The sequence below is a fragment of the Carcharodon carcharias genome, chromosome 19 (assembly GCF_017639515.1).
Source record: "Carcharodon carcharias isolate sCarCar2 chromosome 19, sCarCar2.pri, whole genome shotgun sequence".
Taxonomy (NCBI): domain Eukaryota; kingdom Metazoa; phylum Chordata; class Chondrichthyes; order Lamniformes; family Lamnidae; genus Carcharodon; species Carcharodon carcharias.
The window spans coordinates 15,072,504-15,090,287 of record NC_054485.1 but is presented as its reverse complement, the minus strand read 5'-3'; positions in this window follow the sequence as shown (position 1 = coordinate 15,090,287).

The following is a 17,784-nucleotide window of genomic DNA, read 5'->3' as shown; positions in this document are numbered from 1 at the left end:
CTGAGGGCATGAAGAGTCAGCCACAGTTACATGTAGGTCAGACCAGATCAGGGGTGGTTGATTCCCTTCTTTAAGATGACATTGGTGAACCGTTTAGGGTTTTAACATCAATCCCACAGCTTTCAGAGCAACTATCCTGATGCCAACCAACAAACTGTCAGATTTATTGAAATAAATATCTCAATTTGCAATAGTAGGATTTGAATTCACAACCACAAGGCTACAAGACCTGTTTTACAGACAGGAGGGGGGTTAATTTAAACAGCACTAATTTCTCCTCTCCCCATCCATCCATAAACAAAAAGGTGTTTAGATTTGTTTCCCTCTTTATAAGCAGTGGCATATTTCCCAACCCCTTAATTTTGGTGTGATCCAATCTTCTAATAATAGCCCCACAGCAAACTTGGCTTAGGATGAACTCAAAGGGTTAGTTTATTTGCACCCACTCAAATCATGAAAGAGGGTTCACAATGTCCATCTTTTATTCAGACAGTAAAGAGACGATAGAGAGAAGAAAGACTTACAGTACAGAGACTACAGATAAAAGAAATATTGGGCAGAATTTTCTGCCTGTCAGGCGGGCAGGGCAGGAGCGGGCACAGGCTGGCATGGACCCGATCATGGCAGTGATCGGGTCCACGCCGCCATTTTACGCAGGCACGCCAATTAAGGCCCGCCCAGCGTGAAACGCGGCTCCTGAGGACAGCAGGAGTGGGCGGGCAGCAGCGGGACTGCTATGACCTGTTTTAAAAAGCTCCTACAACCTTTCAAAGGCTGTGAAACATGTCCAGTGGAAGGGCTCCCCAGAGCGCTGCTGGTGAGCAGGCCATGAGGAGGGTAAGGGGGACACTGCACCCCTCGTTTGCTCGACGATTGCCTTGCTGCCCTCCTCGAGGAGGTGGCAGGATGGCGGGAGGTACATGTGCCCCAGGGCGGGAGGAGGAGTCGCCCCCCCACAACATGACCAAACGTGCCTGGGAGGAAGTGGCAGAGATGGTGAGCTGCCAGGACGTGGTGCGACGCACCTGGATCCAGTGTCGCAAGTGCGTCCATGACCTGTTGTGCTCAGAAAGGGTGAGGACCATGTTGGTCATTTAATCCAGCAGGTAGGCTTCCCCCCGACTAGCGAGCCCCTCCTGCCCCGACCAAGTCTGAGTGTAGTGACTGCATTGAATAATTGACGGCATGAGTCCTTCACTGGGTGGGCCAGCAGATATTACCCATGTCAGTGCCAGTTTAGGAGATGGCCTGGGCACCGAGTTTCCCAGCTCGGTGCCCATCCATCCACGGTGAGCAGGGAGGTCCGAAGCAACCCCACGTGGGCGCAGCAGCTGCCTGTCGTCTCTGCGGGCACCACTCAGGGCGTTCTGGATGAGGTTGGCAGCTCCTCCGCCCCTCTGCCAGTGACCGTTGCATCTGATGAGGCTGCGACAACTGGGGAGATGCCAGCTGTGGAACTGGCAGCTCCCAGGCGGGGCCATCACAGGTTCCACGGGCCAGAGGATGGCCGCCAAGCTCATCGAGGCCAACAGGACAGCAGAGTGAGCAGGCTGTGTCAGATGCCACTGCCAGCGAGGGGGCAGCACCCAAGACGTAGCACCTGGAAATGTAAACATAAGGCACCTTGGGCACACCACGGGTTTATCATTATAGATAAAAACAAAAAAACTGCGGATGCTGGAAATCCAAAACAAAAAATAAAAAACACCTGGAAAAACTCAGCAGGTCTGGCAGCATCGGCGGAGAAGAGTACAGTTGATGTTTCGAGTCCTCATGACCCTTCAACAGAATTAAGTAAAAATAGGAGAGGGGTGAAATATATGCTGTGACCTTTAGAGCCACTGGCATGGGGTGTCCACCCACACAGTTCATGGAGATCTCAGGCCCAATCATCTGACAGATATAGTTGACTGTCTCCCTTGAGAGACGGAGCCTCCTTTGGCACTGCACCTCAGAGGTAACTGCTTCGCCACCTGTATACCCTGGCACCAGGATAGTTGCATCTTCTGCGGCCCCTTCCACCTTGGACAACCTCTTGGCCCGCACCCCTTGTGCCTGCACCTCTCCACCCAAAGGTGGCTCCCCTGGAGGCTGAATGTGCACTCCAGGCCCCCTCCCCCTTCTACCTCTCCCTTCCTCCTCAGAGGAGGTGCCTCCAGTGGAGAGTTCGACTCCCATTCCCAGGCTAAGGGAAGGTTTCCTGAAACATGCAGGCCCAAAAAGATTCTTCATCACAGAGTGCTGACCTGAAGGTTGTGAGTCCAGACCGAGCAGCTGGTATGCGTTTTGAAGTATTACAGATCACACAGGCAAGTATCAGTAACTTTGAAACATCAGTATTTGACAGAGCACACTCGCAACCCCATTGACCCCTCTTATCCCGCCCATGAATGAGGTTTATACAAATGTGTCCTACCCGCCTGCCTGTTGTGCCCGTGTGCCGACCCGAAGATCGCACCAGCGCCAAAAAATTGCCACCTATTGCCGCCTCGAGGGCCTTAAGTGACCCGTTAATTAATGGCGGGTGCGCATCGGATTTCATCACGCGCCCGCCCACTGAAATATCGCAATGGCGTGTGGTGATGTCGGGACGCTCAGCCAACGTCACCGCGCGTCATTTTATGCGTCGGCATGTGGGTCCCCCACCCCCTCACCCCACACACACACACCAACGGGACAATTCTGCCCATTGTTTCACATGGGTCCAGAGTCCAGAATCAAAGTCCAGTAGTGTTCCTTCACAGAAGTCGGTGGGCTGAAATCAAAGCTGTATCCTTCACTTTCCCGGTGGTGTTGACTTCACACGATGAGATAGGCACGCAGAGATGAATCAGCCTTGTAGGTGATGTAACAGAATTTTCAGCAGAAGCAGTGCAGAGGGGGCTAGGTGTTCGACATGGGCAGATCACCTTTCCTGTGAGGCTACAAGTTAGATGGTAAACAGCAGACTGAGCTATCCAGTTCAACGAGGCAAAATTACTTTTACAACAAGCCAGAGGCCTAGGTCATGTGACTCCCACCTCTCCACACTGTCTTTGACAAAGGACGTGTATCCCTCATCGGGGTCCCTGAGATTGTTTAAGGTCTCAACCATTAATAATTGAAAGGAAGGTTGCAGGGCCCTTTGTCTTAGCAGACGAGCAGACTCCTGTTGGAGTTATGAAATGCAGATGGCCTTTATATAGCTCTCTTTGAATTAGGCCTGTGCAGCCTATGGGGTTTGTTACTGGCTCCCCAGAAATAACTAGGTGTAAGTTTCCCTGATATTGCCAGGCAGCTCCTTTTGTTCAGGACTCACAGGCAGACATAGATTCAGCCATTTTAAGGATCTTTGTTCAGTTTTTATGATTTTGGAAATTGCCATGAGGATATCTATTATACCACTATAATTATAATAGATTACTACTGGATTACCATAGACATAATGTAGAAAAAAGATTAACAGATGTTTATTTCAAATAAATCACTTAATAGAAACTGTTCTAAAATTGGTAAAATACCTAATAATGACTAGCTTTGATTTAAATTATTTAAATGAATAATAGAAAATTGTTTTTCTCCACATAAAGTACATTAGCTTGAGTTAATCAACATTTATTTGGATGAGATTGTTGAATGAATACAGTGCTGCTGCTTTGCTTTAATAATCCAAACTAGATTCAGTGACAACGTCTGTAAGAAAATGCCCATGACTTTGGTTAACATCAATATCCACATTTCCAGCAGTGATCAATAAATATGCATTAGGGGCAAAAACATTTCTCTCTCTCCTCAGCCCAGGCATTCTGAAGCCAACTACAGAGAACCAACTCCAGGACAAAGCATCCCACTTGTTCAGCACCTTCAACATTCACTCCCTCCATCACCGATACACAGTGGCCACAGTGTGTACCATCTACAAGATGCACTGCAGCAACTCACCAAGGCTCCTCCAACAGCACCTTCCAAACCCACGACCTCTTCCACCTCAAGGGACAAGGGCAGCTGACGCAGGGGAACACCACCACCTGCAAGTCCCCCTCTAAGCCACACGCCATCCTGACTTGGAACCATATTGCCGTTCATTCACTGCAGCTGGGTCAAAAATCCTGGAGGCTCACCGCCATCTTTTCAAGGGCGGTTAAGGTTGGGTGGTAAATCCTGGCCCCACCAGCAATGTCCACATCCCATGAAGGAATTAAAAAAAAAACTGCTGCCAGCACTGGGATTAAATAACCCAGCAACGTCAAGGGACCAAGCCTGGGATGGTCCAATTTGAAGCTCTGGAGTTAGGCTGTTACAACTAGCATGGACAAGATGAGCTGAATGGCCTCTTTCTGTGTCCTAAACTTCACCTCGCGAACTCTCTCTCCTCCTTAAAATCTACCTTTTGGCCAAACGTTAGGTCACCCATCCTAATACCTCCTTACGTGGCTCAATATCACATTTCTCAATTCTGCTCCTGTGAAGCACCTTGTGCCATTTCACTATGTCAATAGTGCTATATAAATGCAAGTTGTTGTTACTGAGGTTGTTATTGCTCCATCCCATACTAGGCTGTGCCTTTTCACCTAAAGCCATGAGGGATGCTTAGGGCTCAATTTTCCGTTCTGGGGACTAAGGGCAGGACCCACCCACCGCTGGGATCTTCCGGTCCAGCCGCAAGTCAATGGATTTGCCTCACCCGGGGTGGGACAGGAAAATCCTGGCCTAAGTCTGGTGGTGAGCGGGAAAGTCGGTATGATTCTCACTCAGCGGTGGGGCAGGTGAACACTTACGATCTTCCACTTTTCAGCTCATTAATTATGCCTCAGCGAGGAGCTCGGGGAATTTCGTGGAAGGGCGGGCAGGAGGTTACCTGTCCCGCCATTACCTAATAGGGTCGAAGGTTCAGGCGCCATTTTTAAAGGGCCAGGCATTCATTCGTTGCAGGTCAGGAGCTTTGCATCACTCCTCCAGAGTCCATGCGGCCACAGGTCATACTGGAGGAGCTGGCGGATGTGAGCAACCACATTTGTGGACATACGAAGGCGCCTCCTGTGTTGTTTTTCGCTCATCTCTAGATAAGAGCACTGTCAGTGATACACCCATGGTAGGGACAATGCTCACCGCTGCAGTATTCCATGTACACCAGACTCTTGACCTTCTAGATGCACCACTGCCTCTTGCTGCTCAGGCCCTATGCCAACTGGTGATGGGCCCTCCTTCTCCTCATCTGGGTGAAAACCATTACCAGGGCAGGGTTGCCTGCATCCTGCATCACTAACGCATCAGTGGATATGTGAACCAATTGAACTGATACATTTACTGAGCATGTCCCTTACAGGTTTCCCTCCATCTCGAAGCCAGCAGGCAATTGCTAAGCCTTTCATCTGGCCCCTACCTAGACATGGTTTCCCCATCCCATCCCTTCCAGGCAAAGGAATTCCTGGAGGGTCAGAGATGGGTGTTCCTCCTGTTAATACATGACTGTATAGGGAGACATTTCTCTGTGACCAGGGTGCTGATAGTCTTGTGCAAGAAGTCTCACATGGACACTTTTCCATTTGTCTCTACTAACCTCAAAACTCTATAGAGAGACCATTGCCTTGGCAGCATATAAAGACTAACCACATTCCCTTGTCAGCCATGATCATTCACCTGGAGAATGGAGGTTTGGAGTAGCAAGTTGGCTGTCCTCCACCAGCCGTGCCCCATGAAGGTATCCACCTCCCTCCCTCCCTTCGTCCCTGCCCCTGAGTGCAGCCGATGGCAAATGGCACAGAATGAACGGCAGCTCCTCACCTTACCGGGATCTCGATGTTATGAGACCCAAGAGTCAGGAGCAAACATGCTGCGATGCGGCCTTCACCATAGAGAGGTGAACACAACTGAGAATCTTTGACATCCAGTTGCCTCATAGTTATTAGATGTCCCTTTGGCTGGTCACTTGTACTGACCTTGGGCTCCACCCACCCGAAAAGACCCTCCTCCCACCTCTAGGGGTCTCACTGACTGACTAACCGCGTGGTCAAGGTCAGTTTGGAAAAATGTTGCCTGTCACCTTTCAAACTCGCTCCACCACCCTACCTTTGTCACCCACCATCTTCTCCCCATCACCACAGGCCCACCCAATATCACCATTCCTCTCCCTTCTGTCACCCTTGAACCTCTCCCCATTACCTTGGACCCTAACATGATCCACCTCCACATGCCTTTCCTCCTGTCGGAGCCACGCCCCCATGTTCACCCTGACCCTGCCCCACCAGTTATCTGAGCCATCTGTGACCCACCCAATGAGAATTTCACCTCCCAGACTCTCACCTTGGACAGCTGTCCCCCAGGTGCCTTTTTCAACTAAACAACCATTCCTTGGCTCATTCTCCATGGCAATGCCTTAACCAATCAGAGTTGGCCTGCGTGATTTGAATTTAAACAAAAGCTTAGCAATTGACTGTTCCTTGGTGCATTTCCCATGGCAACGCCTCTACCAATCAGAGTCCACATAAATTGTCATTCTCTTTGAGATTTGGTATTCTTGCAAATCTGTCCTGATGAGCTCAAGACAAAAAGCTCCAACAGCATGTCTCCTTTCTCAGCATCTCTTCTATTCTCGGTACACTTGGCCAAAATCTGGCTTAGGAACTCCTGCAGATATGGCTCGGATGCAATCTTGCACATGACTGTGCATGGCCGGATCTTTTAATGTTCCACAGAATATGTTTCCAAATAGGTATCAGTGGACTGTTGAAAATCACTGAAGAGATTCTGAGGCTTCTCTGATGCCATCAGATTTTTACCTAAAGATGCTAAGTCTAAAGGAACGCCAGTTCCAGTGATAAATAGCCTAACTAGTGAAAGATATATTTTATATACACGGTTTAGTTAGATCTTGAATGGAAATAAAAATTGGGAGATATGTAAAAATGGCTACTAACTTGTCATCACAAAGTCAAAATTAGCCACATTTTTTATCAACAGTATTTCACCTTGGGTTCAGGATTCAGGAACATCTTCATCTGCTCAACTAACTTTCACCAGTTGTCAGTTATGCGAATTGGCTCCTGCCAGAAGAGAAAATGAAGGGATCAAGGTAAATATGGCTGACTGGAACGCAGTTCCGGGCCAATCGAGGAACTGTCAAAGAAGCTTAACAGTGCTGCCCTCAGATAGAAGCTCTGTCAACCAGTCAGAACATATTCTGCAGCCAGCACTGCCTCTCAATCTTCAAGAGAGCATTTTGCGCTCTCGCACCTGCTGCACACCAGCAATGGAGGGAGCTAACAAGAAGAAACAAATTAGAAAGAGTTTTCATGAGAGATTTGAAGAAAAGCAGCTAGAAACAAATCAGAAAGGGAGAGAAAGTGACACAAAGGCCCAAAAGTGTGAAGTTGGTGGTTGGGGTGGGGGGGATTGAAATCAAGGCTCAGATTTTCGCTCCCAAGGTGGGTGCACAGAGATGGGAGAATTCCAGCTCATGCGAACCTTACCTTTAAAAATGGCCACCCACAGGTTGTATTTTTGTTCCACGGAGACGGACTGGATAGGAAGTCATGCCCGCTGCCCCCAGAATGAGTGCAGAGGCTGCCAGGTCAGAGGTGAGCAGGGCAGGCCTGCCTCTGTGCTCTGGTGCTGTGTTGAAATAAATTTTAATAAAGAATAAAACAAATTAATTTCTCCAGACCTCACCCCTCACCTCCCTCACTTCCCTCACCCCCTCACACGTCCCATGCCCCATCCATGCCAACCTATGTCACCTCATGTCCCCAACCACCACCCCATGGTTTCTCATACCGCTATGCCAACCCATGCCCCTCTACCCACCCGACATGGCTCCACGTACTCCCTATGCCCCCCGCATCCCCATGGCCCTTTATAGTCCCTCCTGTCAACAGTACCAACTAATGCCCCCCACCCATCACCCTGTGCCCTTACCCATGCAACTCACCTAGTAAACTTTGACAGCTTTGACAGTTCCTTGATAGCTTTACAGTTCTTTGACAACTGAACAGTTCATTGACAACTGGACAGTTGCAATGAGTTTGTGCATAAAAAGTGCATAATCATGTTCACTTTTAACAATTGCAAAGGGTGCCTTACCTCTCAGAATGCTGTTCCGGGATTATATTAAAAGGGCACCTTACATCTCCAAAGGAGTACCCTGGCTATTCAAACAAATCCACCAAGATCAGACCTTCTCTTACCTGCTCTAATCTGTACAGTTTTGGTTTCACAGTGCTGGCCTACCAAAATCCCACTTCAGTGGAGGCAGCTGGTGATTTAAGTGGCCAATTGCTTCTGTAAACCTCACAGGCCCGAACTTCTACCCGACTCCACTCCCACCCACCGTGGAAATGGAAAGTGCCTTGTTCAGATGTGGGACTTAGAATTTTCAGTCATTTCTGGGATTTTTGCCATGACAGAGAGGCTCTCCGTCCTGGCGAAAATCTAGGCCCAGGCCTTTCACTCATGGCCTGAATTTGTGGTAAAGCCCTGATTATGCTGGCGTTGACACATGTCTCAAATGCTGATTGGAGGAGGAGGAGAAACGATGTCTTCCAACTTTTCATATTGCGGTAGCAATCTGGGGATGAGCCTAAGGGATGTTAATTGCTTAACCTGGAGGAATCCCAGGCGTCTCATCCCTCATTGATCCCAGTGGGGTTCATGCATGCTGAGTGCAGGCTTGGCTTCCATTCTGGCCCTACCTACCAGAAAAGGTGATGTTTTCCAGCAATAGTTTGTTGTTGCCTCACTTTGAGTGGTTTAAGATGTATTGTCCAACAGTGATACATTTCTGTTTCTTTTGGCATATATGTCTTATCAGGACTGTGAAGATTTAAGATTTTTATCATGCTGCTATGATAACTAATTATTTAATTTTTCATCCACAAGGTAATCTGAATCATGTGTTGTACATGAATTTTATCACAAATCACATTGCCACGGTATCACAGCATCTTTACAGTGCAAAAGGAGGCCATTCAGCCCATCGAGTATGCACTTACTCTCTGAAAGAGCATTCCACCTGGTCCCACTCCCCTGCCTTATCCCCGTAACCTTGCACATTCTTTCTTTTCAGGTATCAATCCAATTCCCTTTTGATTTCCTCAATCCAACCTGCCTCCAGGTTGTTCCAGACTCCAACCACCCTCTGGGTGAAAATATTTTTTTCCCTCACATCACATTAATTTCTTTTGCCAATTATTTTGAATTTGTGCCCTCTAGTTCTTGAATAGGAACAGTTTCTCACTATTTACCCTGTCCATACCCCTCAAGATCTTGAATACCTCTCAAGTCTCCTCTCAGCCTTCTTTTCTCCAAGGAAAACAGTCTCAACCTCTCCAATCTATCCTCATAGCTACAGTTCTTCATCCCGAGAATCATTCTTGTGAATCTTCTCTGTACTGTCTCCAATGCCTTCACATCCTTCCTCAAGTTAGGTGACCAGAACTGGATGCAGTACTGGATGAGGCCTAACTAGTGTTTAATGTGAGTTAAATGTAACTTCCTTCCTCTTGTAGTCAATGCCCCTATTAATAAAGCCTAAGATGCTTTTTTTAACTGCTCCCTCAATATATCCTGCCATTTTCAATGACCTATGTACACATACACCGAGATCCTGCTGCTCCTGCACCTCCTTTAGAGGCTCTCCCTTTATTCTATGCTGTTTAACCATAGTTTTCCTGCCAAAATGAATCACCTCACACTTCTCTACATTGAACTTCATCTGCTACTTCTCTGCCCAATCCACCAACATATCTGTGTCCTTCTGAAGTTCAGGACTGTTCCCATCACAGTTGACAACATTTCCAATCTTCGTATCATCTGCAAATTTTGAAATCATGGCCTGTACACCACAGTCTAAGTCATTAAATATATCAGGAAGAGCAAGGGTCCCAACACTGACCCGTGAGGAACTCCAGTACAAACATTCCTCCAATCAGAAAAACAACCATTTATCACAACTCTGTTTCCTGTCACTCAGCCAATTTCTTATCCAAATACCTACTTTCCCTTCTATCCCATGACCTAGAATTTTGCTCACAAGTCTTTTGTGTGGCACTGTACCAAATTTCTTTTGAAAATCCATATACACAACAGCAACAGCTTCTCCGTTATCCAACCTTCTCTGCTACCTCCTCAAAAAACTCCAGCAAGTTAGTTAAACATGATTTTCCCTTGATGAATCCATCCTAGCTTTCCTTAATTATCCTGCACTTGTCTAAGTGATTATTGATTTTATCCCGTATTAGTTTCCAGAAGTTTCCTTACTATTGAGGTCAAACTGACTGGCCTGTAATTGCCAGCTTTTTGAACAAGGGTGTAACATTCGCTGTTCTCCAGTCCTCTGGCACCTCCGCTGTGTCTAAGGAAGACTGAAAGTTTACCACTAGTGCCTCTGAAATTTCCACTCTCACTTCCCTCAGTACCCTTGGATGCATCCCGTCCAGTCCTGGTACCTTTTCTATTTAAGTAAAGATAGTCTTTCCAACACCTCCTTCCTCTCGATTGTAAGTTCTTCTAGTGTACCAGCTACCTCCTCTCTCACCTCAGCCTGGGTAGCAAGTTCTTCCTCTGTAAAAACAGATGCAAAGTACTAGTTCAACACCTCCTCTATGTATCCAGCCTTCACATGCAAGTCCCTTTTTTGTCCCTAATCGACCCTCCTCTTTATTTTACCACCCTTTTATTATTTACATGCTTATAGAAGACCTTGGGATTCCCCTTTATGCTGGCTGCCAGCCTCTTTTCCTGCTTTTCTTATTAGTTTCTTCACTTCCCCTCTGGTCCTTCTATGTTCAGCCTGATTCTCCATTGTATTTTCTACCTAACATCAGGCAAATGCGCACTTCTTCCTTTTCATCTTTACCTCTATCTCTCTTGTCATCCAGGGTGTTCTCGATTATTTGTCCTACCTTACCCTTCAAGGGAATATACCTTAACGTTGCCTGCAATACTTTTTCTTTGAAGGTGGCCCTTCGTTCAGCCACCACCTTTTCTGCCAACATTTGATTCCAACTCACTCGACTCAGATGCTTTCTCATCCCATCGAAGTTGGCTTTCCCCCAGTTAATCATCCCTGCTCTGAATTGTTCTCTGTCATTTTCCATGATTAACCTAAACCTTATGATACAATAGCCACTGTCCCCTAGAGGTTCCCCCAATGATACTTGATCTACTTGGGCCAACTCATTCCCCAGAACCAGGTCCAAAAGTGCATGTCCTCTCATTGGACTGGAAACACGCTGCTGCAGAAAATTATCTTGAACACATTCCAGGAACTCCTGCCCCGTTTGTTCTGTTTTACTATTCCTATCCCAGTCTACATTTGAATAATTGAAGTCCCCCATTATGATTACTCTTGCACCTATCTGTAATTTCTTTGCAAATTTGTTTCTCCACATCCCTTCCACTAATTGGTGGTCTATATACTACACCAATCAATGTTATTGCACCTTTCCCATTCCTTACCTCTAGCCAGAGAGATTCTGTCCTTGACCCCTCTGGAACGTCCTCTCTCTATCCAGTACTGTAACGCTATCTTTAACCAATATTGTCACTCCCACCGCACCCCCCACCTTTTCTTCCTTCCTTTCCTGTCTCTCCTAAACACCTTGTACCCAGGAATATTTAATGCCCAGTCCTGCCCTTCTTTGAGCCAGGCCTCTGTTGTAACAATAATATCAAAGTTCCATTTATCAACTTATGCCTGCAGTTCACCAATCTTATTAACCACACGTACATGCACATTAACCCTGATTTAGGCTTTTTTACTTTCCTGCTTATTTTTACCCCATCTAATGATTTGCTGTTGCCTACTCTAATTCTATCGAACTCTCCAAGTATTCTACCTACCTTGATGCAACAGCCTGATATATCCTCATAGTTGTTTTTTTATTCATCGTGAGACGTGACATCACTGGTTGGTCCTGCGTTTATTGCCCATCCCTAACTGCCCATCCCTAATTACCCAACCCACGCCCCTACCCACCACCCTGTGCCCTTACCCATGCCAACTCACCTAGTAAGCTTAACAGCTTTACAGTTCTTTGACAGCTTGACAGTTTTTAGGAGGTGGTAGTGAGCTGCCTTCTTGAACCATTTCAGCCCATGAGATATAGGTACACCTGCAGCTCTGTTAGGGAGGGAGTTCCAATATTTTGAAACAGCAACAGCGAATCTGTAATTTCTTGTTGAATTTCTGCTTTTCTCAATAGATCAGCCCCAACATTTCTTCCATATTCCTCAGCATCTTTCTCTGTCCCTTTTCCTGTTCCAAATTCCACACCCCAAACCCCAGATAGTTCTTAGCCCCTTGATCCAGCATACCTTTTTTAGAATACACAATAAATACTCAGTGAATCCTTTGACTTCTACCTTTTGTATATTATGCATGCATTGTCAGCTATGTACTGTTTTCATTTCGGTAATTAAGTTGGGTAACAAAACTGCATGATACTCATACGCGAGTATTCAATGTCTTAAAGCTTGCCACTTTGATCAAAACTTAATGCTTCGGTCATCGCTTCTATCCTTTACCTCTGTGCTAAAGAAGACTTTGTTCCTTGGACTTTGCTATTGAATCAGACTCAATAAAGAGTCGCCTGAATGATTTCCAGAAAATATCAACTGGCATCAAAGCACAATACTGAATGTTAGCGCCTCCTGCGTCCTCTTACATCTGTTGATTCATGTCTGGCTTTACACTTCAATCATTCACTTGGCCCTTTTCCCTTAACCATTTTATTAACATCACTTTCGATGCTTTTGTTAAATGTGAATATCTGAACCATGCCAGCAGAGATTATTCAAACTGATTGGACACAAATTGGATTTTGCTTTGTTTGCCAACTTGAGTTAGGGAAAGGGGTGCTGCTTGCTTGATTGATATGTGTAGTTGGTCAGCTCCTGTCCTGTGTGGGAGTCCAGCCTTCTTAAAATGTCTTTACTGTCAAATGCGTTTGTAGTTTGTTTTATGCCACATTTTCAATAGATTCAAGAGGGTATTTGTTACAGCCTTGTCTAACAGTTGTACCTTTCCTGTCTCTAGCTTTAGACCCAAACTACTTGACTGGTTGCACTGTGCTATTTTTAAAGCCATAGAGTCATAGAGTGACACAGAACCAAAAGAGGCCATTCAGCCCACTGAACCTGCAGCAATTTTTGGAAGAGTTAATAGAAATAAAGAATTGTGTTTATAAAGCTTATTAAGTTTATTTTCACAACCACTCTCTCAAAATGCTTTCCAGCCAATGAAGTGCTTTTCGAAGTGTTGTCGCTGTTCTAATGTAGGAAACACAGCAGCCAATTTGTGAACAGCAAGATCCTACAAACAGCAAGGTGACAATAGCCAGTTAATCCATTTTTGTAATGTTGATTGAAGAATAAATATTGGCCATAACTCCCCTGCACTTCTTTGAGTAGTGACTCGGGATCATTCCATCCAATCCAGCAACAGGTAGGGCCGCAGTTTAATATCTCATCCAAAAGATGGCATCTCCAACAGTGCAGTGCTGCCTCAGTACTGCACTGGAGTGTCAGCCTTAATCCTTGTGCTCAGACCTGTGTTTTATCCAATTAGTCCCACTCTTTCTCTTTTTGTTCCATAGTCTTGCAAATGTTCTCATTTATCTAAATGAGTTTTGAAAGTTATTATTGAATCCGCTTCCACTGCCCTTTCAGGCAGCGAGTTCCAGATCATAACAATTTGCTGTGTAAAAAGGATTCTGCTCTTCAGCCACAACTGGAGTTTTACATCCAGTTCTGGTCACCACACTTCAGAAGGGCTGGCAGGTCCTTGAGAGGGTGCGGAGATTTACCGGAATGGGATGGAGAATTTTCATAACAAGGTTAAGTTGGAGAAGCTGAGGCTTTTCTCGTTGGAGGAGGTTGAGGGAGATTTGATAGAGGTGTACAAGATTACGACAGCTTTTGGTAAGGTCGACAAAGAAAAGTTCTTTTCATTAGCTGATGGACTGGGGGACATAGATTTAGGATCTTGGGCAAGAGAGGCAGGAGGAATGTGAGGAATAACCTTTTTACTCAGCGGGTGTTAATGACCTGGGAATTGCTGCCCACCAAGATGGTGGAAATGGAGATGAACTGTGATTTCAAAGGAAAATTGAATGGACACTTGGGGAAAATAAACTTAAAAGGATAGACCAGAGGAATGGGACTGAGTGGATCGCTCCACAGAGAGACGGCATGAACTCAACGGAGTGAATGGTCTACACTTGTGCCATAATAACTTTATGACTCTATGACTCATCTCACCTCTGGTTCTTATGCAAATTACCTGTTATTTTGTACTGACTATTTTAGCAATTATATGACATATGAATCCCTGTTAGCCGAGATTAAGATTGTCTCTTCTTTATTCCAAAATACTCCATTCCTTTTTTTCACATTGAACGGATGTCAGACAAGGACATCAGTGATGGATATGGTACTGAGAGACACAAAATATCCTAAGCTACTTTTTCCACATGGACCTGATTCCTGTTAAATATAATAGAGATAAGAAGTGATGACAGGATAAAACTATGTGAACATTCATTGGATTTTAGTTGCATTTGGGCTGAGGATAAGGCCATTGTATAGTTAACTTGGCAGGTTACATGATAAAGGTTGCACTGGGATGAAGATTAACTTTCATTGGTGTGGTGCTATGTCTCTGCGATTTTACTATCACGGTGACAAAGAGCACAGTAATGATACAGTAACTGCTTTTCAAGGCTCACATCCTACCCAAGGGGATTTTCTACTGTGTTACTCTGGACCTTTCTCGAAGGCCATTAAGCACAGCAGTCAATAACACCATTTTCATGAGCCAGCAGTGGAAGACATCACTTTGTGTTACTTCAAGGATTTTGTTTACTAAAGCAGGACTGTGTTATATGTTTAATGGACTTACCATGTACCTTTAGTGTGCCAATGTTCCTTTAGTGCTCTGAATGCTTTACACATATAACGTTTGTTCATCCTGACAATAGCACAGCAAAGAGCAAGTCTCAGCATGCTTCACAGAGCTGAGACAATATTACCCTCTGTCAAGGTATAAACGGAAAATGGTAGCTCGGACAGCTGAGTGCTGGATTTTAACTGTAGCTTAAACTTCACCTCCTCCATTGGTGAGCCACTTTACAATTAGAGGCGCAAACAGCCTAGCCTTGAACACTTATAATAAGCTACACTGAAGAGGAGACTCTCTGGAGGGTTCAAAGTGTAATTGCATTGCATGCCATGTTAAAAGAAAAAAGACTTGATTTAGATAACACCTTTCACGACCTCAGGGCATCCCAAAGCACTAACAGCCAATGAAGAATTTTCAAAGAGTTGTTATTGTTGTAATATAGGGAATGCAGCATTTAACTTGCATGCAGCAAACTCCCACTAACAGCAAGAGATAAACGGCCAGATAATCTGTTTTTTTAGTGATGCTCATTCAGGAGTAAATGTTAACCAGGACAGAATGAAGAACTCCCCTGCTGTTCTTCAAGTACAGCCTCGGATAATTTACACTCGTCTGAGAGAGGAAATGTTGGATTAACGTCTTCTCCAGAAGATGGAATCTCCAACAGTGCAGCACTCCCTCAGCCCAGCACTGGAGTGTCAGCCTGGATTTTGTGCTTGAGTCTTTGGGGTGAGCCTTAGCCCACCACTTCAGAAGCAAGAGTTCTACCCACTAAGCCACAATTGTCACTGTTACTAAACTACATGTTTCAGGAATTTTCATGTGTAGTCTCTTCATTGCCAGGAACCTTAAAACTGGAGTACCCATTGATCATTGAAAGATGATGGCACCGTGATGCAAATCTCCATTGTCTCACCAGGGTGCCTGGCATGGACAGTGATAACGTGATGAGTAAACTAATATCATGTTGTTGTTCTCCCTTAGATTTGCCAGCACATACTCAATTGCAGGACTCCTAACGCCAGAGGAATGCCAGGCTTCACATGCGCCTGTGTCACACCCACTCTCTGAACCAGGCACCAACGCAGATATCAGCACCTCATTGGGTGTTAGATCTTTGGCTAGAATGTCAGTGCACAGCGATGAGGGCACTTCACACTCACCTGAGGAGATGGCGGAGGCAGGGAGTGCCCAGGGTGCCAGGAGTCAGAGGGCTGCTGAACACCAGGATGATGCTGAGTCGAAGGCAAATGATGAGCCTCTGGAGTCATCCATTAGGTGGCAGATGCTGGATGTCCAGCGGGATGTGCGGGAGGATCTAGCAGAGATCCATGAGGGTCTGCGTGCCATGGTCTCTGTTGTGGAGGAGTCCATGTGGAGCATGAGCACTGCATACACCCTCATGGTCGAGCGCACTGCCTCCTCCATTGAGAGAGTGGCGACTCTCATGGAGAGGCAGCTCCAGGGGCAGAGTCAGGGGTTCCTGATGTTGCGCTCAGACTTGCAAACCCTCCCACACTGGCCTCAGGTGGTCAGTGCCAGTGTGGGAGATGGATGAGGCACCCAGTATCCCAGCTAGGTGCCCGTCCATCAATGGTGAGCAGGGAGGTCCAGAGTGAACTCAAATCGGCACATGAGCTGCCTGTCATCTTTGTGAGCTCCTCAGGATGCTCTGGATGACAGCAGCAGCTCCTCCGTCCCTCTGCCAGCGACTGTGGCATCCGATGAAGCTGCAATGACTGGGGAGATGCCAGCCATGGCACTGGCCGCTCCCTCCCAGGCAGAGCCAGCACAGGCTCCACTGGCCAGAGGACGACCACCAAGGTCATCAAGGCCAACAAGAGGGCAGAGTCAGCAGGCTGTCTCCAATGCCAGTGCCAGGGAGGGTGGAGCACCAAGATGTAGCTCTCGCAAACGTAAGTTTAAGGCACCATGAGCACAAGAGGGACTGGTCACGGGTGATTTTCTGTTCTGTAATGTTTTGTCTATGTTTACTGCCTGGGAATGAAGGCCAGAGAGGTTAAGTTAATTTGTTCGGATTGTGAAAATTACATAAATTTTGTTTTTGCCATAATGGCCTGAGTTTGCTTCACCTTTTTATTTTTTTGGTGCAGGGTACGCCAGTATGTAATGCTGGACATGGGTGGCTCTAAATTTTATTGCACAGGCACTGAGTGGACTTTGGGTTTAAATGAAAGGCTCATTTCAGACATCTGGGATGGAGGCGGCAGCCCTGGCATGAGGTCCAGGCTGATCTTTGGCAGCCTGGCTGAAGGAGCGTTGGATCAAGGTGTCCCTGGAGTCCCTGTCTCCCTGTAGGATACAGAGGTCTGCCTCCACACCCTCAGTGTTCTCCTCACTGTTCTCCGCTTCTGACTCACTACTGGACTCATCCTCTGTGGCCTGTGGAGCTGCCTCAAGATCTTCTCCCTCCAATGGAACCCCCCTTGCCAGTGGTTGATTGTGGAGAGAGCAGCATGCAGCCACCATCAGTGACACCCACTCTGGGGGTTATTGTAGTGCTCCCCCTGAATGGTCCAGGCATTGGAAGTGCATCTTCAGAAGATGGTCCTCTCTAGCACTGCCCTTGAGGAGGCGTGACTCATATTATAACGCTGCTCTGCCTCTGTTCTTGGATGGTGGGGAGGCGTCATGAGCCACCTTTTCAAGGGATAGCCCTTGTCACCCAGCAGCCAACCATCCAGTCGGGCTGGAGCACTGAATAGCCCTGGCACCTGGGGGTGTCTGAGGATATAAGTGTCATAGCTGCCAGGGTACCTTGCACAGACTTGCAGAATCTGCATCCTGTGGTCACACACTATCTGCACGTTCATGGAGTGGAAGCCCTTCCTGTTGATGAAGGCTCCCGGCTGACTTGCTGGCACCTTGATGGCCACATGTGTACAGTC